The following is a 25,587-nucleotide window of genomic DNA, read 5'->3' as shown; positions in this document are numbered from 1 at the left end:
AAGTACAATCCCGATAAAGTTCTAACTCGTGACAATGCCACTGTCTACACTTAAACCTTGCGATTTATGGATTGTCACCGCATATGCCAAGCAAACAGGAAACTGCTTACGGCGAACATATAAGTCTTTTACAAGCAAAAATCTAGCAGAACAACGACCAATTAGCTGTACTTCCTCAATGCCATCAAATTAAATTTTTAAAAATTCAATTCCATCTCTATTTCTGTATTTCACAAAATCAACAACATTACCCATTGATCCATTTACCAGACCTCTTTCAACATGTAAATTCCTTCTTAAAATTATACGGCAGTTCAAGCACACATTCAGAGTCTTTTCAAAACCTGCAGTTTTAGATATACTCTTCTCTAATGAATCCAATTTTGTTTTCAGATTCTCAGACAAAATAATTGTTGATCCCATATGCTCTACTCTATCAATAGCTTCCAGTTTCACAATCTCTTGCTTTTCTAAATGCAACATTTTGTTGTTAAATTTGGCGCATTCTGCAAGAGTTGGCATCAAACATATTCCAGATTTCTTCTCAGTAATTTTCTGAAAAATATTCTCAGGCACAACATCTTGTTCTGGATATAAATTTGACAGTAATCGTGCATGTAAAGCTTCTTTCCCATGCTCGGTCACTTTTCCAATTCTAACATCTTGTAGAATAGTCTTGTAAACTTCATCCTTCGCCTGACGCATATTTTCATGCAGTTCAGCATAATTGAAGTTTAACCATATATTGACGTTGCCAATGCTGCCTAGGCACTTCCTGGTATCTTCATGCGTGAGCATTTTGAACACAGGTTGCCCTTTCACTGGTGTCAGCTGCAGAAGATCTCCGAAAACAATGATGTGTTTGCCACCAAATAACACATCATACTCTGTTTTGAGAACTTCTTGCATCCTCAAATGCACAAAGGCAAGTATGACATTGGAAACCATGCTTACTTCGTCAATGATAAGAAGTTTCATTTTCCTCAAGATTCTTGAAACTTCAAAACAAGCATCTCCAGATAGCTTGTGATATTGTAATTTGTTGTCATGCTCCACTGGCAGCATCAGTAAACGATGTAAAGTAATCCCTTTAATATTATGTGCTGCCAGTCCAGTTGGAGCAGTGACAACACAAGACAGCGATGACTCTGTCCTTTCCTGCAAATAGCATGAAATTGCTTTAATGAGGAAACTTTTTCCAGTTCCCGCTTCTCCACTCACGTACAGTCGGACAGGCTTCAACGACGTACATGAGCACTCTTTCTTATCATGACTTAATCCATGATCAATTTGCATGGTAACTTCGTCATATATTTTCCTCTGCTCAACGTTGAGTTGTCTTTCCAACTCTTCTAAGTTAACCGCATCCTCTTGAGCATGTGCCATGGCTCTTTCCACTTCATTCATAGCAGTGGCAGCTTCATTTTCGATAACAGGTCCTCCTAGTGGATCCTGACTCAATGAAGCAGAACTCTGACTGTCCTGAGAACTGTCTCTGGCAATCTCGGCTGCAATCGTTGCTTCCTGCTCAATTTCCGCATTCAACATTTCTACATATTTGGGAAAAGCAGGACATTCTATGGTCTCCTTGGCGGCATTGAAAGAGTCTTCGTAACAGAGGAAATCTCCAAGCAGTTCCTCTTCTGCACGCCAAGGCTTGAAAAGTTGCAAAAGTGCTAAATAGAAAAACTCCTTTTTTTCAGGAGATTCGCCACTCAATTTTCGATGGTTTACCAAGTGGCATTTTCTTTGCTTGACCAGACATCCCTCACTTCCTATTACAGCATACACTCCTTTCTCAGTATCTTCTTTGATGTTCCTCTTGAATATGTAATTTTGCAGAACCTCATACAGACAAACATTCTCGAGGTGACTGCTTCGATTTGGATAATATGTATCCAACATGTTTGTCTTCAAAATGTCGGTACTGTTTGGCTCCTTTTCTGCCAAATACTCAATTTCCCGCACAGGTTTGAGAACTCGATTACGCGTTGCTGCAGGACCAAGACTCGCCCAAATAATACTCCTGGACTTGGCATAGAGACTTGCTGAAGACAACCGGTCAGAACATTCGTACGCTCCGATTTCTCGATGCGACAACATCTTCAGACTGAAACTGTACAACTTCTTGCTGAGGCTCTTTTCATGGGAAATGTCCTCCCACATATCCTTCAATTCTGTCTTCTCTTTTTTGGTGATGTAAGACGTCACATACCGAGCCACAGCCATACAGTTATCAGCCACAAACTGTATATCCATGTTAGCATTCCACATGGACAAAATCACCGGGTTGTAGTCGTTGATGTACTTGGACTCTTCGTTCCTCTTCAAATTGTAAGTGTTTTTAGGTGATTTCTTCATGACATTGTGTCGCAGCGAAGACATCAAACTGTTTACTCTTCCTTTAGAAATCACCGGTCGTGGAAAGCCGAAACGACATTTAGTGTAGAACTTGTCCTTGTTTCGGAATTTACGACGGCAGTACTTTCCACATCGATGGCTTTGGAAACGCAGAACTTTTTCTCTTAGGCTTTTCTTCTCCTTTGCGTTTGGAACAGCACACTTAGAATACTGTTGGATGAAACTCATCACTGAGTCTTCTGGATCCGTTCCAAATTTAGGTGCATCCTTGATCCACAGCAACATATGTATATGAGGAGCACCTCTTGCTTGGTACTCCTTTCTCCAGAAGAAATCCAACACCTCTCCAAGAGGTGGATTCTTCTTATTCATGATGAAAGACATCATAGCTTCAAATCTATGATTGAAGTACCTACATACATTGACTGGATCCAAAGAGCACAGTTCTCCGGGTGTCTTGAATTCGATGTTATCTACGTTAGCATTTGCCTCTCGTAGAAATTCAAGTAAGTCTTCCCAGCCATACTCGGCACAGCTCAGAGTGAGGAACCATGTGGGAGTACCTAAGTTCCTCAGCATACATTTTAAATCACCATGACGACGGTACCAGTACTCATTAGTACCACGCTGACACGCCATGAGATTAATCAGGTGAGAATCCAAAATACTGTCTTGGACATTGACTTTATCCATAAAGTCACTTGCCGAGATTTTTTGCAAGTGTATACCACTTTTCAAGATGTGGTTCACTGCATATGACAGTCCAGACAGATCGCTTTCAAACAGGAGATGAAACAAATAGGGAATGCATTGTCGAAACCTAGCATCTCCTGCATACAATCGCAAAGTCTGGTATTCAGAAGCAGGAATTTGATGAGGTCGCTCATCATATCTTCCTCCCTGACCTGTTGGAAAAAGCTGTGGGAAACACCGAGCTTCCAAACTTTCCTCCCAAACACTAATGGGACTCCCTTTGGCTTGTTTCATTTGAAATAACTCAATAGCATTCCCCATGACTTCCTTGGAATGCAAAGGATGAACACTATAATGTTCATATATTTCTTCACTAGTAGAGGGTTCTACTTTCTCAATTTGACCAGCACACAAATCGCTATCCTCTTCCTCACTTACTTCCTCTTCTGCAACATATACATTCTTATAGTATTTATTATTTTTTTTCAAATACAATGTTGCCTTTTTAACTTTCCTAACATCTACTAAATCTTGCCATATTTTCTTATTCTTTGTCGGAACCCCATTAACTAAGATAACCAGAGGTTCCTCTTCCACTTTTTCTACTCCAATTGTGTTAATGTTTTTCTTCAAATCTAGAGGCAAATAAACAACTCTTCCCTTTAATCCTCTCTGTAAATCTGATGGAGGCAATTTCCCTGTCTTTGGCTCCATTCTTACAATAGCCTGAAAGGGATGGATACTTTGAATCAAAATAGATTCATAAGTATTTAAATCCTTCAATTCAGAAGGAATCTCAACCAATTCCAGATTATTATGAACTGCTCTAGCAGGCATCTGGTTTTGATTTAATTTGCAACAACAATAAGTACACACACGTTGATCCAATCCCAAATCAAAACAATTTTCTACCATCAAGTATGTTGCAAAATCCTTCCATTCACTATTATTTTCCCTTTCACTTTTTGCATATAAATCCACTAACTTAGTCTGATTCTTATAATAAGTGCGTCGACAACACACACAAGTGAAATTAGGCCTCTCACTTGATTTCACCTCAAATGTCGCAATTTCCCTCTGGAAATTATCTGTACTGGAAACCTGTACACTATCTTCCACATGACCCTCTTCTTCTTGCTCAATTTCAACATTCTCCTCTTTACTTCCAAAGTAACAAAACTCAATTTCTTCACATATATTCTTCACATCTATTTCAGAACCATGCAAAAGAGCAGCGCATAATTTTTTAAGCATAATTGCTGGACTCTTAGCATAATACAACATTCTAACTAATTTCCTCACTTTATTATGATGCACTGCTAGCATCCTGAAATGATGAAAAACACTCTGGCATACTCTCCTGGAAAGACAAGCCAGTGAATGACCATGCAAACCTGTCACTTCTCTCACTCTGCAAGGATCTAATTCTTGCAACAACCTTATTTTCTGCTTCAAACTTTTCTTATTAAATGACCGTACAAAATCACAAAGCAAATTGATGGAATCCTGTCGCACACTGCAAATACTACTACACTTCCAGGTGTACACAGGACCCTTAGCACGTCTTCCTAAAACCTCATTACCTAACACCTCTTCTGCCTCTGTTGTCACAAGTTTTTCTTTTTCAACTGGACAACCATCTTTCACTTCATAAGCACGACCACTGGTGTCAATTGCATGCACCAAATCATTATCCTGGAAATAACTCTCCTCATTAAAAAATGCCTCACAGCTTGAACTATGCATCCATTCTCCAGAAAAAACTTCACAAAAATTACTACGATTAACTATTCTCTTCCATCTACTATTTCTTTTGAAATCATAAATTGCCTTGTTTAGCTTCCTAATTCTATTGATTATCAAAATAAATAACTTACGTTTAATTTCAAATGCCTGATCAATAACTTTCTCAACTTTTTTTTTTCTCTTATAAAAAAACAGTTTCTGTTGACGTTTCTTAATATTTTTTAACAAATTGCCAATTATCCTGTTGCGGAACATTCGTTTACGAATCTCCCTAAACTGTTGTTTCCTTCTACTATCATGCACAGAGTTATCTCTTGCTCTAGCAGTAACATTTTTCATTGGTCTTTCCTTTCCATTTGATTTCCTTCTCGTTTTATGGACTGAAACATTTTCTGTAGTAATATTTTTTTTACTACACATATTTCTTATGAATTGTTTTGTGCTCTTACCCGGTGCTTTCTTCGTGACTTGACAAATCTTTTTGTTAGAGGACTGCTGCTTATTTTTTTTCACCTGCTGTCTTTGACGTTTTGCATCCTTTCTTTGTCTTTCTATTGTAGGCATGGTGAAATCTTGAAATAATCTGCAGTTGAATCTGTGGTAAAATATATTAAAAAATGTTATTAACCATTATTACCAAACAGTAAAACAATAACAGTGATCTTCAAAATATTTTGCATTTCCTAAATAGCGAATTTTAAGGAATAAATAGCGATTCTTTACCATTCCTAATTTGCAATGAGCAAATTGCTAATTGCAAGTTACCCATTCATTTCCATGGGCTAGGAGGCTCATAGGAATGAAGGTTTAATTTGCGATTAGCAATTTGCTCATCACAAATTAGGAATTTTTCCAAGGGTGCAGGGGTGTCTCAAGAACACCCTGCTGCACCCCTGAAAAAGAAATTTGGGGGCATATGGCACACATACATTCCTTAGGGCATGAGTTGGCGTCATATGGGACCTTTTGTTTTTTTAAAAAAAAGCTTTTTGAAAAGAATTCACAAATTACCACCAATTTACCACAATAGTTTCCAAATCCTTAATGTCATTTTTACATATTTTTTGTTTGATACATTGCATTTAAGTAGTCACAAAATTTGCAAATCCTTCAGTGCAATTTCAAAATAAGGAATAGCAAATGTTGCTACTCCTTATTTTGCATCAAACTTGTTTGATACATACCATTTGTCTAATTTACATTTGCAAAGGCCGAAATTCGTAGAATTTTGATCTTTGCGAATGCTAATTAGCTTGATACATATGGCCCCAAGTGAGGCCTGTCTTGCGACATGGTGCATCTTTTGCATCACTGCTGCATCGGTTTCATGTGGTACGTTTTTTTTACACCATGACATATCTGCCTAAATGCATCAATTTGTAATGTTGTCGCCTCATAGCAAATCTTTTCCACCGCCGCTGCATCATAAAAGTGACGCACAGTGGCAGAAAAGAGGCATACACCTATCATAAATCTGTCCCTAGCATTTTAAATGATTAATCCAGGATGACAATAAGGTGTGGCCTATCCAAAGGTTTGTTTAAGTTGAGGCCTACTCAGGATTGCAGATTAAAGTTACGCTTGATGAAGAATACAGAGGAGATAATACATGTAAAGGCCTACCAATGAAGTAAGTAATGTCCACTTTATTGCACCAGTCATCATAAATGTATCCCTAAGCTTCTTATCTTGTTACAGATGAACCACCATATGTACCATCAAACTATTTTGCATTTCCTAAATAGCAAATTTTAAGGAATAAATAGCAATTCTTTACCATTCCTAATTTGCAATGAGCAAATTGCTAATTGCAAATTACCCATTCATTTCCATGGGCTAGGAGGCTCATAGGAATGAAGGTTGCAATTTGCGATTAGCAATTAGCTCATCACAAAATAGGAATTTTTTCAAGCGTGCAGGGGTATCTCAAGAACACCCTGCTGCACCCCTGAAAAAGAAATTTGGGGGCATATGGCACACATACATGCCCTAAGGACATGTATGGGCGTCATATGGGACCTTTTGTTTTTTAGAAAAAAATGCTTTTTGAAAAGAATTCGCAAATTACCACAAACTAGAAGTTGGTGGTAGTTTCCAAATCCTTAATATCATTTTTTACATATTTTTTGTTTGATACATTGCATTTAAGGAATCGTAAAATTTGCAAATCCTTCAGTGCAATCGCAAAATAAGGAATAGCAAATTTTGAATTAAGGACATTTTAAGTCATTTCCATATGGCCGAGATACCCGCCACCCCCTCTCGACACAATCCCCAAGGATGGGAAACCGAAACAGTTCTGAACCTTTGGAAGGCGGGAGGGAGTGACCCTCCCGGCCGTATTTATTAAAATATGAAACAAAATCAAAACATTAAAATAACGGTTTCATATTATGTACAATTTCATTTCCACATTACGATGTTTGGCTACCCTTAACAGATCTCTAATACAAAGATTCTCCTAGCCGATCCAACATCCTACAAAACATTTGACTTGAAATTGTACATCCTAACGTTAAGGGCCAACGGCAAGGTCGTAACCGGTGTCAGATCCCTAAACCAGAAATACAACCCTCACTTGTGAGAGGACCAACCGCACAGAGGCGTACCTCAAGTGCATCTACCAATTTCCCTTGGACTTGACGGGGGCCCCAATGAACTCGACGCCATTTAACGGTCGTCCGAGGACTCGTGTGAGGTGTCTAAGAGGTAGCGTAAACCCCCTCCCGAACCCCACACAACTTACCCATCTGCCGTCGCAGATCGTCCTGGCCCCGGGAAATTCCCCAGGAGGGCCCGTAGCCCCTCCTATCCAGGAAGGGGCCTTGACCACCTTTCCTTTCCTTCCGGCGGCCTATCCTTAGACGGGACCGCCTCCCCGTTGAGGGGCCAATGGCCACCTCCCCCGAGCGCTCCCATCCGTAATGGGTGACGCCCCCCCCATAGGGATCTTCCAATTACTGCTCACCGATCATGACCTTACCGCCCGACAATAAATACGACAAATCTACCTAAATTACTAAATCACGAAACAATTATAGCCTATTAAAAGCATGATTACTGATCAACACCACTGCAAAATCCTTTATTTGCACAACATACTGAAAGTGACCATCTTTATTGCATACTCAAAATTATCAGGACAATCGTCACAACCTGTAAGAAAATAGAGTTACCACATCAAGACTTTATTTCAAAACAACTAGCTGTCCTCAGGGGCTGGTGGGTGGGTCAAAAATTGGCTCTTCGTTCCGTCTTGAGCTCACGTGCAGTGGAGAGGTGCAGCTTCAGAGCACAGGAACAAGAGGATGTTTTCTTGGCTTGTTGCTTCTTTTATCCGTCTCCGGGGCGGGCGTCCACCCGCCCCCGCCCGCCACCGGGGGCGTGGCCGAGTGCGTCAGTGTCTAGGACAACCCACTCCAGGGCGGAAAAAGGCGCGCCCCGGCTACGCCGCTTCGGGCATACCAGCCGAGACTCGCCTCCCGCCCAAGATGGCTTCCCGGGGGGATCGTGGTACTCCACCATACGTTCGGGGGGACCGAATGGTCGCCCCTTTCCATATGGCCGAGATACCCGCCACCCCCTCTCGACACAATCCCCAAGGATGGGAAACCGAAACGGTTCTGAACCTTTGGAAGGCGGGAGGGAGTGACCCTCCCGGCCGTATTTATTAAAATATGAAACAAAATCAAAACATTAAAATAACGGTTTCATATTATGTACAATTTCATTTCCACATTACGATGTTTGGCTACCCTTAACAGATCTCTAATACAAAGATTCTCCTAGCCGATCCAACATCCTACAAAACATTTGACTTGAAATTGTACATCCTAACGTTAAGGGCCAACGGCAAGGTCGTAACCGGTGTCAGATCCCTAAACCAGAAATACAACCCTCACTTGTGAGAGGACCAACCGCACAGAGGCGTACCTCAAGTGCATCTACCAATTTCCCTTGGACTTGACGGGGGCCCCAATGAACTCGACGCCATTTAACGGTCGTCCGAGGACTCGTGTGAGGTGTCTAAGAGGTAGCGTAAACCCCCTCCCGAACCCCACACAACTTACCCATCTGCCGTCGCAGATGTCCTGGCCCCGGGAAATTCCCCAGGAGGGCCCGTAGCCCCTCCTATCCAGGAAGGGGCCTTGACCACCTTTCCTTTCCTTCCGGCGGCCTATCCTTAGACGGGACCGCCTCCCCGTTGAGGGGCCAATGGCCACCTCCCCCGAGCGCTCCCATCCGTAATGGGTGACGCCCCCCCATAGGGATCTTCCAATTACTGCTCACCGATCATGACCTTACCGCCACAGGCCGGATAGTTGACCGGCTATCCGGACCCCCCACAACAACTCCTGCCTAAAGGTCATGTTATAAACTCTTTAACCAAGCTATGAGGTCTCCTATGAGTAACTCATTCCCCACCCGGGACAAATGAACACCGTCCCCCAAATACATACTGTCCCCTCTGATACAACCATGCGAGACAGAATGCAGAGTACTTGAACGAAACAATCTACCCACTTTGTTATTTATTTTCCTTACTGAATGATTCAGAGCAGAAACAGAAATAGCCCCCCGCCACACTTTTCGTGGGATCATGTGGGACCATGCAATTGTGCACCCTGGAACTCTCCTTGCCAACCAACTTACTGTGGAAAGCATTGCCTCAAGAAGAAGTCGTCTACCAGTGGCCACCAAATCGTTGCCCCCAAGATGGACTATGATTATAGACGGCGGTGACCTTGTCCGCCCTAACAAACCCTCGAAAAAGGATTGAAACTGGTCAATACAGAGCCCGCCCTTTCCGTAGAAGGACACACTGTACCCGTATTCCCCAGCCACGTGAATCATGTCACCTGCTTTGAATACGTCCGCGGCACGCCTCACGTATGAGTGGCCCACGACCCACACCTCCTTTTTCACAGCCGGTGATGTCTGACCGCTGGTCCCCATGTGTCGGGTCGACTGCACAGTCCGCCCCGCCTCGTAGGCTTGCGCAACTGAAAACCAAACAAAACAAGAAGCGTGAGTACATCATTACAGCTTCATAACATGTGCAACCGCACATACCTTTTATAACAGTTCGAGGACCAACGCCCTACACGTTTTACTTCTTCTACACTCAGACCCCTGGCTGTAGCCTCTGTAGCAGCCCCTATCCGAAAAGAATGGGTCCCAAACTCACCGGGGTTCAAGCCCGCGGCCGAAATCGACAGCGCAAGCACCCGCTGGAACTGAAACCTTGTCAGTGGGGTGGTGTCAGCGTGTCTCAAAAAGGTCCCCCCCCATGATGCCACTCTCTGCGTTAAATATTCCTCTACGCAAACCACAGGGCACATGGGGGACCCGGGAATCCTCTGTATGATTATGCAGTCCCCAAACGCCCCCTGATCGGTTTTGGACCTGACAAACGAGACGGTCATTGTCTCCCCCTTGACCTGAACGTGCTCTTGGCACAATCCCCCCATCGTATCCCGTTTGTTCCTTGCCACTAGTTCGCTTACCCGCATAGCCCCATGGAATGCTAGCGCAAAAGCGGCTCGGAATAACACTGTCTCATACTGTGATGAACATGTTGCAGGGAGTACGGAAAATAACAGGGCCAACCTATCCAGACCTATCGGGCGCCTCTCATCTGCCTTGCGACCCTCCAGGCGTTGCCACCCCCGTAGCGCTTTCTGGACTACGAAAGACGCTGTCGGGTCCTGGATCCCATGAGCCTTTGCCATAAAGGAAATGGCGGCCCGATGCCTCTGGGCCGTAGCTACTGATTTGCCTGCCTTATGTAAAGACAGCAAAAACTTAACGACAAGCTCCTCCTGGCCCCAAAGCTCTCCCCTAGCAGAACCCAAAAAGGACCAATATGAACGGAACGCCCCTTTGTATGCCTTCCTTGTCCTGGGCGCTAAACTCTCTCCCACGAGGTTTTGTAGTTCGGGGCACCGAGAGACCAGAGAGCTTCGGGAAAGGGTGCCGCCACCGGGTCCGCTGCGGGCAGAAAACCCCAGAAGGCCTGCATACGGAAACGAGAAAGCGCATCAGCCACTTGGTTCAATACCCCAGGGACATGTCTTGCCCTAAAGAGCACATTCAACTGCATGCACAATAACACAATTTCTTTAAGCAGTCTCAGCATCCATTTGCAACGTGCTGCCTGACTATTGATACTCTCTACCACGGTCATGTTGTCAGACCAAAACACCACAGACTGATCCCGGAACCCCTCAGGCCAAGTTTTCAGGGCCACCAAAATAGGGAAAAGTTCGAGAAAAGCAATGTTCCTCGTCAATCCGCACTCATGCCACCATGACGGCCATTTTCGAGCCGTCCATTGTGTGCCGAATATGGCGCCAAAACCTATACTCCCCGCCGAATCTGTCCACAGCCCCAGCTCCTCAGAGGACACCGCCGGTTTTATCCAGACAATTCGACCATTGAAATCCGCCAGAAATGCCAACCAAATGCGCATGTCCTGGCGAACCTCTGCCGAGAGCCTCGTGCGGTGATGACCCTCCTTCAGGCCGACCATGGCTTGTGCAATCGAGCGGGAAAAGGGGCGGGCCATCGGCATTACTCGCAGGGCAAAATTCAACTGGCCCACCACTTGTTGTAATTGATGCAGTTTTACTTTAGTCTCACTGATACATGTTTCAAGGGATGCCCTGAATTTCAAAACCTTTTCTCTTGGTAGTCGAAAACAACCCTCTACTGAGTCGAGCTCGATCCCCAGAAACTCGAGGGAAGTCGAGGGACCCACGGTCTTACCTGGCGCCAATGGCACACCAAATTGGTTCATCAAGACACAAAATTCATTTAAAGCCTGTCCACATTCTTGGTCCCCGGCTGCCCCCAAGAACAAAAAATCATCAAGATAATGCATAACATGTTGAAAACCCGTCTTCTTTGTGAAGACCCATTGCAAAAAACAACTGAACATTTCAAAGTAGGCACAAGATATAGAACATCCCATTGGCATACATCTGTCCATGTAATAGCGACCCTGAAACCTAAAACCAAGGAGACGCTGATCGTCTGGGTGTACCGGGAGCAACCGGAACGCTGACTCGATATCTGATTTTGCCATCAGCGCCCCGGGCCCCAGGCGATGCAACATGGCGACGGCCTCATCGAAGGATGCGTACCGCACCGAACACACTTCCGGGTCTATCGCATCATTCACGGAAAGACCACGTGGGGCTGACAAGTTATGTATCAGCCGAAACTCACCCGGGTCCTTCTTGGGGACCACCCCTAGAGGGGAACAAACAAAATTATCAACCGGTGGCAAGTCAAATGGACCGGCGACACGACCCCGAGTCACCTCCTTCCCAATCTTTGCCTGTACCACAGCCGAATGCTGTAAGACCGATAGTTGATTCGTACAGTTAGCTACACCCTGAAAATCCCCCACTGGGATGCGGAAACCATATGAAAACCCGTTCCGCAACACCCCAGCGGAAGCATGATCCGGGTATTCACTGAGCCAAGGAATCATTGCCATGGTATCAATCGGAGTAGGTAAAGTCGCCCCTCGGACTATTTCAGACCTGTTTGGCGCTTCCCTTACCACCGTTATCACCCGTTTTGGCTCTGCACATGGACTCGGGATGGGATGGCTGCCCACACCCCCCACATTCATGTCTGAACTTGCATGACCCCTGGGGCCTCGTACATTTACCTCTGTTAAAATTCCAACAGATCCCCCTTTTACCTGCATTGCCACTCGTCTTCGAATGGTACTCGCTACCTGCACCCGTCCGAAAGGGTGTCCCAGAGTATTGGCGGGAAGATTCACCCCCGCTACTCCCTGACAATGGTACTTTTAACATTCCAGTACTCTCCATTTTTTGCCATGACACGGAGTCGTAACAATCCCAAGTCAAAACTGGGTCATGTTCCTTAGCTTTTCTAAAAATATTGTCATAGCAGAACCACTGATTGCCCCCATAGGCTACGGAGTACTCCATGATACGCGATTGATAAATAGGCAACTCGGTCAGCAACTCGGGCCTGCGCTCACCCATGATGGAGGTAAAAATGCCCCACGCTCTGCCCCAAGTACCAATATTTTCGTCAACCTTAAAGGCGGCCATTTTTGCGCGCCAAACACTCGGATGCATGAGCTCCTTTTGGCTCTTAACATGCTCCATCTCGTAATGGTCGGTAAGCAAAGAAAAAATATTAACATACTTATTTGCCCAAATCTTTTCCTTAATCTCCAGTGGAACATGCTGAGCCACCTTCTCCCTTCGTGAAGGTACAGACCCCTCCCCCGCGATCGGCAATGGCCGCTTACCTGAACCAGATGCTGTATTTGCCGCCGAACCTGGGCCCGTTGCATTTTCCGCCGCCGTAACTGGCGGGGTAACAAAAGCTGCCCGGGCGTCGTCAGCCGTGGTGCCCTCATTATCTTTTCCCAACCACGCTGCCAATTGTGCCGCTAACTCGGGAGGCATATCTTCCCTGGTCACGGGGGTGACCACCACGGGGATCGGAGTCCCCCCCTTCGGCGCCGGGGTTGGCTCCCCAAGTGGGGTATCAGGGACCGGGGTTTCACCCCCAAGCGCCCCCTTTCTGGACCTCTTGCCTCTCCCACCGGGGACTACTCCCGGCAAAGGTCGTTTCGGTCCTCCCTCCCCGTTCTTATCCGCCATCTGCTTCTTCAAATCGGCTACCTCCTTCATGAGCATGCGGAGCATCTGATCGGTACTGACCCGCTTTCCGACTTTCTTAGGCATTCCCAGACGGGATATCTGTAAGACAAAAAGAAAGATTACAACGCTCAAAAATTGGCTCTTCGTTCCGTCTTGAGCTCACGTGCAGTGGAGAGGTGCAGCTTCAGAGCACAGGAACAAGAGGATGTTTTCTTGGCTTGTTGCTTCTTTTATCCGTCTCCGGGGCGGGCGTCCACCCGCCCCCGCCCGCCACCGGGGGCGTGGCCGAGTGCGTCAGTGTCTAGGACAACCCACTCCAGGGCGGAAAAAGGCGCGCCCCGGCTACGCCGCTTCGGGCATACCAGCCGAGACTCGCCTCCCGCCCAAGATGGCTTCCCGGGGGGATCGTGGTACTCCACCATACGTTCGGGGGGACCGAATGGTCGCCCCTTTCCATATGTGCAGTGTTTTGAAATTATGATTTGAAAATCGTTTTTGGGGAAAAGTAATGGTTTGCAAATTTATGACAAGGACATAATGGTGTATGCTTCTCTATAAGGCATTTCAGTGTCTCTGATGTCATTTTTCCCATATTACATTATAAGACCTTTCCCCATGGAGCACATTCCTTGTAAATATGCTCCCACCTGAGCATGGCGAATTTAGATTTTGACTGTTACATAACATAACCATGTTAAAAGTGACCCAAAAAAATTGCAAACGTTTTAAAAAAACACATTCATGTGTCTTAAGGACATTTTAAGTCATTTCCCCATGGACAGTGTTTTCTAAGTGGCGCAAAAGAGGCATACACCTATCATAAATCTGTCCCTAGCATTTTAAATGATTAATTCAGGATGACAATAAGATGTGGCCTATCCAGAGGTTTGTTTAAGGTGAGGCCTACTCAGGATTGCAGATTAAAGTTACGCTTGATGAAGAATACAGAGGACATAATACATGTAAAGCTCTACCAATGAAGTAAGTGATGTCAACTTCATTGCGCCAGTCATCATAAATGTATCCCTAAGCTTCTTATCTTCTTAGACATCAACCGCCATATGTATCATATAACTATTTTGCATTTCCAAAATAGCGAATTTTAAGGAATAAATAGCGATTCTTTACCATTCCAAATTTGCGATGAGCAAATTGCTAATTGCAAATTACCCATTCATTTCCATGGGCTAGGAGGCTCATATAAATGAAGGTGCAATTTGCGATTAACAATTTGCTCATCGCAAATTAGGAATTTTTCCAAAGCTGCAGGGGTGTCTCAATAACACCCTGCTGCACCCCTGAAAAAGAAATTTGGGGGCATATGGCGCACATAAATTTTAACAACATTCCTTTACCTCAAAAACGATTTTCAAATCATAATTTCAAAACACTGCACATGGGAAAATTACTTAAAATGTCCTTAAGACACATAAAATCGTTTTTTGATTGCCTTTGCAGCATGTTTGTATCACTTTTAACATGGCTATGTAACACAAACATTCAAAATCTAAATTTGCCATGCACAGGTGGGAGCATATTTACAAGCAATTTGCGCCACAGACAAAGGTCTTACACTAAAATGGGAAAAATAACATCAGGGACAGTCAATTGCCTTATAAAGAAGCATACACCATTATGTCCTTGTCATAAATTTAAAAACAATTCCTTTTCCCCAAAAACGATTTTCAAATCATAATTTCAAAACACTGCACATGGGAAAATGACTTAAAATGTCCTTAAGACACATGAAAGCGTTTTTTGATTGCCTTTCCAGCATGGTTGGGTCACTTTTAACATGGCTATGTAACACAAACATTTAAAATCTAAATTTACCATGCACAGGTGGGAGCATATTTACAAGCAATTTGCGCCACAGAGAAAAGTCTTACATTAAAATGGGAAAAATAACATCAGGGACAGTCAATTGCCTTATAAAGAAGCATACACCATTATGTCCTTGTCATAAATTTAAAAACAATTCCTTTACCTCAAAAACGATTTTCAAATCATAATTTCAAAACACTGCACATGGGAAAATTACTTAAAATGTCCTTAAGACACATAAAAGCGTTTTTTGATTGCCTTTCCTGCATGGTTGGGTCACGTTTAACATGGCTATGTAACACAAACATTCAAAATCTAAATTTTCCATGCACAGGTGGGAGCATATTTACAAGCAATTTGCGCCACATAATTAATAATTTTCTCCTTAAAGCACACTATTCTCTATCTAAATTAAAGAAATATTTTCTCACCTTAGCAAATACTTTGAGTTTGAAAACAGTCTCAGAAACACACCAATTTGTCTTCAGCAGAGCAATAGGTATGCACTCCAGAGTCTGCAGCTATCAAAAGCACAGAAATGCTGTAATTCTTCACACATATTTCTCATGTCACCCAATCAAAACTCTTCCCTCACTTTTTTTCAAATGAAAACCCTTCCCCCCTCTGCCCTTTCTGTCTTTTCTGCATGGCAACCACCTCTTGGAAGACTTCTGGTGTTTGCAAGTTCACACAACTTTGTTGCAATTGAACTCTGAACTCTCAGTGCACCTGCATATCCAGTGCATTCTTTCATTTAATGATTTTTTATTGACCATTCAAAATACATCTTTCAAAGAACACATCCGTGCACCCTAACTTTCTGTTTTCAGCAATCAAAATCCACCAATCACTGTTACTGCTTCATGAACACAGAAACTCCACAGTTTTTTTCATTTTAAACTCTCATTTTTTCAACTGCCATTTCATTGCCACACTTCATCTGACTGCAGGAGAACCTTCTCTCACCATGTTTTCTGTCTGGATTGTTGGACATAGTTATATTCACTGGGCTCAAAGGTACGTTGAAAACAGGAAATTACCTAACCTCAATTTACAAGATGTGGAAATTAAGTGGTTTGGCCACAGAGGATTAAAATGTCACCAATTGATACCATTGGTGAAAACCTTTATGCATTTGCCCAAACCTGACCTGTTAATTGTGCACTGTGGAGGTAATGACTTGGGCACTTTGACTGGTGTAGGTCTGGAAATGCTTTTAAAGGACACCTTTGAGCAATTAATGGCACTTTTTCCTCAGACTGCCTTGGTATATTCAAATATATGCCAAAGACAGAAATGGAGGTGGTCAAACCAATTTTGTCCACAAATTGAGAAGTCGAGGAAGCATGTAAACAAATCTGTTTCAGCTTACATGAGAGACCATGGAATGGGCTCCCTGTACAACAATAACTTGCGTTACTACATGCAAGATATCTACAGAGGAGATGGAGTTCACTTCTCAGATGAGGGCAACAGAGTTTTCACTCTGAATTTAAGAATGTGCATTGGTACCTACTTATAAGTACCTAAATGTACCATAAACCCAAAAGCTCTTCTCAGAGCTACCCTACATCTGATCACTCACAATTATTATTTTACTATAACATTTTTCACTAATTTCCAACAAAGTACGCTCCCTGGGGCGCTACCCGGTACGCGAACCGGGAGCTAACCTCGCGAAATTTTTTTTTTAAATGTTTTTTTTCCGCACATATAAGCCTCCTCACCCACCCTCAGAAAACCTAGGGGGTCAAGATAACTCTACCGTGCCCCCTTCTACCCATTCTGAACATTATTTGCCCTCCATCTTGTATCTTAATTCGACCGAAACACAAAATGGTGGACTCCCGGAACGCTTAAGGTTCGCGAACCGGGGCGCTCAACGGTTCGCGTACCGGGTCGCTCTCTGGGAAGCGCACCATCAAAAAAGGTGGGAAAGTAGTTCACAGAAAAGCCACTGGAGACAATTTCACCAAATATAGATTAGCTCATACTACATACCAATCCCTACCATTTTCACAAATTTGATTGGAATTCCATTTAGTCATTTAGCCTGTAGACCTCTCTAAATACCCTGAGGTAAATTACTTCACAAAACACATCTGAAGTGTTGGAATTGACAACCAATGAAAATGTTACTTTCATTTTCTATTTTTTTTACCTGACATTTCATTGGTTATATACCTGAATATATATAAAGGAAGAGAAGAAAACACAGCCATTTTGACTACTACTTCTTGCTGTACATTTCAATAGTATTTTCACTAATTCCTTCAACTTCTTTCTAAAGGTAAGTTTTTATTTTTAAAACTGAAGTATATTGTGCACTATAAGTTAATATGGTAAACTTTTTCTGATAGATATATACTATCCCTCTGTAGTAGTTATAGATTTAGAGAGACTTCTCTGTTATAGTTATGGATGGAGTTAGGCTTCTCTTGTATAATTATGAATTTACTTACGTTAAATCACATACACTTTTTTATATTCCTACTTCCACTCTGATACTATACACTGCCCAAAGATAAATTCACTGATAAAAAATGCCTATCTAAAATTATTCCCAACATTGCCCTATCTCTACTAATATATATTTTTTTAATCCAAATTTCAGGCAAAATGGAAGGCGAAAACCAAGTTTCTTTTGAAATGCCTATCTAAAATTATTCCCAACATTGCCCTATCTCTACTAATATATATTTTTTTAATCCAAATTTCAGGCAAAATGGAAGGCGAAAACCAAGTTTCTTTTGAAATGGACCTGCAAGAGAGCAGCCAAGAATTGATTGATACAATTGATCAAATTGACATTGAATTTTTCGATGAAACTTGGGACAATGAACTACTGCAATGTGTACAAGCAGTAGATAACCTCCTTGCAAATGAGGACATTTTACACCCTCAGAGACTACAATGTATATTCCATGATAATTATGAAATTTCTGACAATGAAATGTTAGAAAGTTTAATAAATTATGAAACACAATCACATTAAAAAAAAATGCTTAAAAAATAAAGAAAATAAAAAATAATCAACAAAAACAACAATCAATTAACATACAGCATTTGAAAAGTCTATCATTCATTTTTCATTGCAGTACGCTGCCCAGAACGCTTCCCGGTTCGCGGACCGGGCGCTCCCCACGCAAAAAAAACAAAATTTTTTTTTGTTTTTTTTGCCCCGCGGGGCCCTTTTAAAACCTCCACATTAAACCTAGGGGGTCAGGGAGGATCTAGTATGCCCCCTTATGGTCATTTTCGCCTTTGTTTTGGCCTCCTCTTGTCTCTCAATCCTACCGAGAGACAAGATGGCGGCCGCTCCGGACTGTTTAGAATGTTGACAGACACCGGAGAGCCAATCAGCTTAGCTACGCGAAGTTCCGGTACGCTTAAGGTCCGCGGACCGGAGCGCTGCCCGGAGCGCGCTTACAGATATATATCTTTTTTTAAACGTTAATTTCTCAAAATCCACTGGAGCACATATATTGAGACCTAGAAAAGGCACATCGGGCTACCAGTCCCTACAATTTTGCCAAGTTTCATGGAAATCCATTCAGCCGTTCGGGCTAAAAGTGAGGCCAACCGCCCTATGGAAAACTCAATGTTAAAAACACGTTTTGGGACCCCCCTTTTTTCTCAGCCCCCCCTTGACGAAACCCCCCCAAATTTCCAAGGGCTGCTCAGAAACAAAATGTTCCATTTTCCAGAAAATTTCAGCCAATTCCGTCCACAAACGCCAAAGTTATTAGACATAGAATTTTCAAAAATCCCATAGGGAAAAAATCCTAACTATATATACCTACTGGCGACCGCCAGTAGGTAATATATATATATATATATATATATGGTCTGCTTTTTGCCAGTAAAACATAGTTTCAACTTGTTCCATCTCCTTTTCTGTGTGCAGTATGGCTGTTTCTGAGAATGCACTTTTTTTATCTGCAGAGGCCTCTTTATGATATGGGTGATTTTCTCCTTTGCTTTCTTAATAATACTGGTTGCTTTATGCAGTTCTGTGTCTGTCTGTATTATCTCCTGAAAATGTTTTTGGGAAATGAGTCAGTTTTCTGCATTGTAATGTTGTAGTGCTACACATGTTATAGTTAGCTGGACATTTCACTCATACAAAACCATTGAAATTCCCCCGTTATAGTTAGTTCAGCTAACTATAACTCGCGTGCCTGCAATGCACTGCTGATGACGTAACATATTACATCACTCATGACATGGTCAGGGACATCACTCATGACATCACTGATGACATCTCAAATGATATCACTGATGACATCATTGATGACATCATCCAGTGAATGTATGTCTTAATGAAAAATAAATATTTTTTATATATGTATATCTAAAGGTTGTTGGGGAAATAAATGTCTAAATGGATGTTTTTTTGTAAAAATGATTGCATAACTGACTTATTAAGTGTATTTTAGTGAATACATGTATTAGCGACTAATGTTTAAATATGTAAATATCTGTATCAGTGTCTCATTTTGTCTATAAGTGGCTGGATGTGTTGGTGAATAGCTACATGAGTGTCTGTAAGAGTTTTTAGTTGGCTTTTTGAGTATCAGTATGAGTGTCTGTATGGTTTGGTGGGGAGTATTACTTAGCGCATAGATGCATGAATGAGTGACTCACTGTTTGTATGTGTTTTGAAGACAGCATGTGTGCAGGACTGTATGGGTGGATGAGTGTGTGCATGGGTGTGTTAGTGAGTGAATGACTGTCTTAATAGTATCTTTATGTGTAACAACAAATGTTTTAATCTACTATATGTGAGTATTGATGTATATAAGTGATTATATGTGAGAGTGTGACAGAATGGAAGAGTTCCTGTATAAATAAGTATGTGTTTCTCTAAGTGATTGTTTAAGAGAGTAAGTATGTGTACGTTTCTGTAAAAGTAAGTGTAGTGGTGTGTGTATAGCTGTATATGCAAGTAAATGGATGTTTGATAGTTGATTTGCATGTGTGAGTATGTGTGTGAGTAACTGTATGGATGAGTATCGGTGTGTAACAGGTCGTATAGGTGTATGACTACATATAATGAGTGAGTACATGTATGAGTGACTATATAGAACTGTTGGTGAATGAGTGGATGTGTATGTAGATGGAAGAATTACTGAACAGGTTGTTGTAACTGTTATTGGTATCTCCATTCTTTTCTAAATTTTAGTTTCTATTTTTTAATGTATGTATCAAAGGTTATATTATGGTGAGAGGATGTCTGCCACTCTTTCACAAGGATGATGTCATCAGTGGTGTTATCAGTGATATCATTTGAGATGTCATCAGTGATGTCATGAGTGATGTCACCGACCATGTCATGAGTGATGTGATATGTGACGTCATCAGCAGTGCATTGCGGGCACGCAAGTTATAGTTAGCTGAACTAACTATAATGGGGGAATTTTAATGGTTTTGTATGAGTGATGACGTCACATATTACATCACTCATGACATGGTCAGTGACATCACTTATTAATATATTACAAAAGTATAGCACCCGATGACACACACGACCCGGGAAAAGAAAGCGGTAAATTTAATACCTAAAATCAGGAGAGGTTTGCTTGGCGAACTTGAAGAAAAAGAAAAAAGTGCACTTGCAAACAAGGCTGCGCATGCATAGAGAGTACAACTGATGCAGGAAAAAAAACGGAAAGTTTTACATACTGTCATAGAAATATAGCTCTAAAAATTGCCCCCAGAATTTGCCCCCCGAGACCTAATGAATAAAACGGACTTCTAGTTTTTTTCCCTTTTCCACCGCGTACGAGTACTATACACATACGCCGCAATTTTTTATTTAAAAAAAAAAAAAAATTTACCCTAAAAAGCCATGTATGACTCCCTGAGCAAGCATAGAGAGTCAGGATATTTCTACCCTGCCCCCTTTCCTTATTTCTCAACTTTGTTTTACTGTTTTCTTGTGACTCGCTTCTAGCAACGAACAAAATGGCTGCCAACACTTCCTGGTTTGCAGTGTTCACAGAGAGTTGACATCCAATCAGCATGCAGCTCATGCTCGTAATTGTACGAATTTCGGTACGCGTTGCGGACTCCGTCTCTAGATATCGCTATGATTTTACTTGTAATTTTCTCAGAAACTACTGAACGGATTTACACCATTTAACAAAAAGCACAATCTGCAAACTGAACTCTACCTCTCTGCCAAATTAGCTATAATTCCGTTCAGCCGTTCGGGCTGTAGCCCTGGCTAAAGGTCCCTACGGAAAATTGCATGGGGAAAACACGTTTTGAGATCCCCATTTTTTCTTGGCCCCCACTTGACGAATCACCCACAAACTTTCAGGGAAGGAGTGGAACCGAGCAGGCCATTTTCTTAGAGAAATTCATATATATATGACTGAATCGTGTGCGGCTCAACTTCCTTTCTACCGGAGAGGCTTTTGCTTGATGTTAAGAGGCTGTTCCACCTCGAGCCACGCACCGCCTGAAAGAGCGCCGATACTGCCCGACATGGAACAACATTCTGTTTCTGCGCGAGCAATTAGGGCAAGTGGCAGACGCCAAGGACTGGACCCTGGCTTGGCCCCCAGCAACCTGAAAGTGGCATGCTAGGGGATTCACGTCAATTTTAAAATGCAGCAATAATGAAAGGCATCACCCACATGAGGGTAACACCATCACGGCAACCAGCACATTATAAGAACCAGCATACCGTTAAGCACAGTCAGCCCGAGGGGGTGGCCACTAGATGGCGAAACATCTTAAAGGAGTCAAGCTGATGAGTGGACTGGTCAGCCTGTGCGATGCCTGGTCTCTATCCCTGACGAAGGTCGAAGCCTCGACTGAAATGCATTGGAACCCGGCCGTGCTGCAACATTGAAATAAATGGTTTTAAAATGACTGAATCGTGTGCGGCTCAACTTCCTTTCTACCTGGAGGCTTTTGCTTGATGTTAAGAGGCTGTTCCACCTCGAGCCACGCACCGCCTGAAAGAGCGCCGATACTGCCCGACATGGAACAACATTCTGTTTCTGCGTGAGCAATTAGGGCAAGTGGCAGCCGCCAAGGCCCGGACCCTGGCTTGGCCCCCAGAAACCTGAAAGTGGCATGCTAGGGGATTCACGTAAATTTTAAAATGCAGCAATAATGAAAGGCATCACCCACATGAGGGTAACACCATCACGGCAACCAGCACACTACAAGAACCAGCATACCGTTAAGCACAGTCAGCCCGAGGGGGTGGCCACTAGATGGTGAAACATCTTAAAGGAGTCAAGCTGATGAGTGGACTGGTCAGCCTGTGCGATGCCTGGTCTCTTGCCCTGACGAAGGTCGAAGCCTCGACCGAAATGCATTGGAACCCGGCCGTGCTGCAACATTGAAATAAATGGTTTTAAAATGACTGAATCGTGTGCGGCTCAACTTCCTTTTTACCCGAGAGGCTTTTGCTTGATATCTATCTATATATATATATATATATATATATATATATATATATATATATATATATATACTACCTACTGGCGGTCGCCAGTAGGTAGTTATAGTTAGGACCTAGTTTCTATAGGAAATCCGCCACATTCTATTGGGAATAACTTTGGTGTCGGTGGACGAATCTTTGCGAATTGCTCAAAGAAGATGGCCTGCTCCGCTCCGCTCCTTCCCTGGAAGTTTGGGGGGGATTCGCCAAGTGCGGGCTGAGATAAAAGGGGGTCCCAAAACGTGTTTTCCCCATGTTATTTTCCATAGGACGATTAGACACGGCTACAGCCCAAACGTCTGAATGGAATTATAAGAAATTTGGCAAAAAGGTAGAGTCCGTTCGCAGATTACGCTTTTTTTTAAATGGTGTAAATCCCTCCAGTAGTTGCTGAGAAAATTAAAGTTGAATTCAATTATATATCTATAAGCGCGCACCAAGCGCGCCCCTGTGCGCGAGCGGAATTCTGATTTGCTGTTTAACGTCTGTCAACATTCGATTCGGAGGAAATCAGGAAGTGTTGACCACCATTTTGTCAGTGCGAGTCAACATATTGTAGAGAACAAAGGGGCAGAACATGGAAATGGGAGAAGGTAGAGACTCCCTGACACCCTAGGTTTTCTCAGGAGATCCATTAAGGACCCCCAGGGCCAAAAAAAACATTTTGTTTCTAAAAATTTGCGAGGTGCGCGCACCCGGTCGCGCACCTCGATTTGCAAGAGTGTGAAAAAGTATAGTGGAGATCTTGGAAAGGGGGCAAGGTAGAAACTCCCTGACCCCCTAGGTTTTCTCAGGGGGTTCATTAAGGACTCCCAAGGCCCAAAAAACCATTTTTTTTATCTAAAAAGTTGCGAGGTGCGCGCACCCGGTCGCTCACCTCGATTTACAAGAATGTGAAAAAGTATAGTGGAGATCTTGGAAAGGGGGCAAGGTAGAGACTCCCTGACCGCCTAGGTTTTCTCAGGGGGTTCCTCAAGGACTCCAACGGGCAAAAAAAATATTTTTTTGAGAAAAAAATACCAGAAAGTGCGCGCACCGTGCGCGCACGTCGACAAACTAACACAAAAAAATATAGTTGAATAACATGTTTGCGAGTTTAGATGTTGGTTGGCTCTAAAAAGAGCTGTTGTGTTTATAAAGTGTTTTGGGTACCTACAAGTAAGTGCCGATGCAGAGTCGTAAATTCAAAAGGAAGACTCTATTCCCCTCATCTGTGAAATGTACACCATCTCTCCTATAGATGCCTTGCATGTTGTAACGCAAGTTGTTGTGGTTTATAGAACCCATGCTATAGTCTCTGAGGAAAGCAGAAACAGACTTATTCACATGTTTCCTGCTTTCTCAATCTGTGGGCAATATTGGTTGGACCAGTTCCATTTTTGTCTTTGGCATATATTTGAATATACAAAGGCAGTTTGTGGAAAAAGTGACATCGATTACCCAAAGGTGTCCTTTAAAAGCCTTTCCAGACTTACCCCAGTCAATGTGCCTAGGTCATTTCCATCACAGTGCACAATTATGAGGTCAGGGTGTGGGAGATGCAAAAAGGATTTTACCAATGGTATCAATTGGTGACATCTCAATCCTCTCTGGCCAATCCACATAATATCCACATTTGGTAAATCAAGGTTGGGAATACCTCTGTTTGCTGCATACCTCTCACTCCAGTAAATATAACTGTGTCCCACAATCCATACTTTAGGCATCTTGAAGAGAGTTTTTGTTGTACTCAGATGGGCTCTGCAAATGAAATGGCAGTTTGAAAGGTAGGAGTTTAAAAAAAATGTGGATGAGATTCAGTGCACTTGAAGAATATGAAATTATTGGTTGTTTTTTTACAATTCAAGATTGAAAACTAAGGTGCATGGTAATGCTTTTTTAAAAGGAAAATTGCTATTGATTGAGACAAAATCATCAAAACTAACAAAGCAGTGGATAAGCAGGTGTATTTGAAGGTCAAATAGCCTTGCTGGATTTATTTGCAACATCGAGATATGAACTTCTGACCTGTGTCTTCAGCCAGGTGCAGTATGAGGTGTTACCATGGTAACAGGCAGAGAGGGGAGAGGGGGATGGTTGAAGTGTATGTGACTTTGAAAATATTGAAAGGTAGAACCAATTGAAATGTTAGTTTGATTTTGAATTTGTGTGGGAAGAAATTTCATTGGTTATGTACATGAATATGGGTTTGAAATGAGAGGGAATCTGTGCCATTATTCTGAGGCTGCAGTGACAGAAGTATTATTCAGAGATTCTGCTTAAGAAAATCTGGTTTGTGACTGGCACTGTTCTAAATCTTCAAAAGCATTTTTAAAGGTGAGCTTATAACTCTTTTTCACTGCATTTCTCCTTTTATTATGCCTTAGTCACTATAACTGTTTCACTCCCTCACAGTCTGTCACTGTCCTTATTTTTTCTCTCTCATGTTTTCTATTCTTTCCACTACTCTTCATTTTCTTTCCTCTCTCTTTCTATAAATGATTTCCTGTCACTTGCTACTTTTTTCTTTCTCCCATTATGTTTTCTTTCCTTACTCCTCTTCTCTTATACTGATATGTAATTCCTCACTGTTACTGCTTTTCATTCACTCTCAGTCTTATTCTCTTTCCTCACTTTCTTTCCTTCAACTCTCTTTCTTGACTTCCTCACTTCATCTCAGTTATTCCTTTTCATTTATTCGTTCTCCTTACTTTTTCCCTCTTTTTCTTCCTTACAACTGTTAGAATTTTCAGTTTGTCACCTTGTAGTTTTTTAACCATTTTTGGTGTACTGTAGAAATGTCATAGAAAATGTTTTAAGAGCAGAGAGTAATTATTTTACTGATTTCCAAGCTATACTGTCATG

At 42.5% G+C, this 25,587-nt stretch overlaps 1 protein-coding gene across 4 annotated transcripts in view; it reads left to right on the top strand.

Annotated features, from left to right (window-relative positions):
• The window catches only part of LOC144773109 (betaine-homocysteine S-methyltransferase-like), a 656,112-nt gene that overhangs the window by 548,307 nt on the left and 82,218 nt on the right, over positions 1-25,587 (top strand). The window lies entirely within an intron of this gene.

The sequence above is a fragment of the Lissotriton helveticus genome, chromosome 8 (genome assembly GCF_964261635.1).
Source record: "Lissotriton helveticus chromosome 8, aLisHel1.1, whole genome shotgun sequence".
NCBI lineage: Eukaryota > Metazoa > Chordata > Amphibia > Caudata > Salamandridae > Lissotriton > Lissotriton helveticus.
Note: the sequence above shows the minus strand (reverse complement) of the source record. Positions and strands in the feature narration are given on the sequence as shown.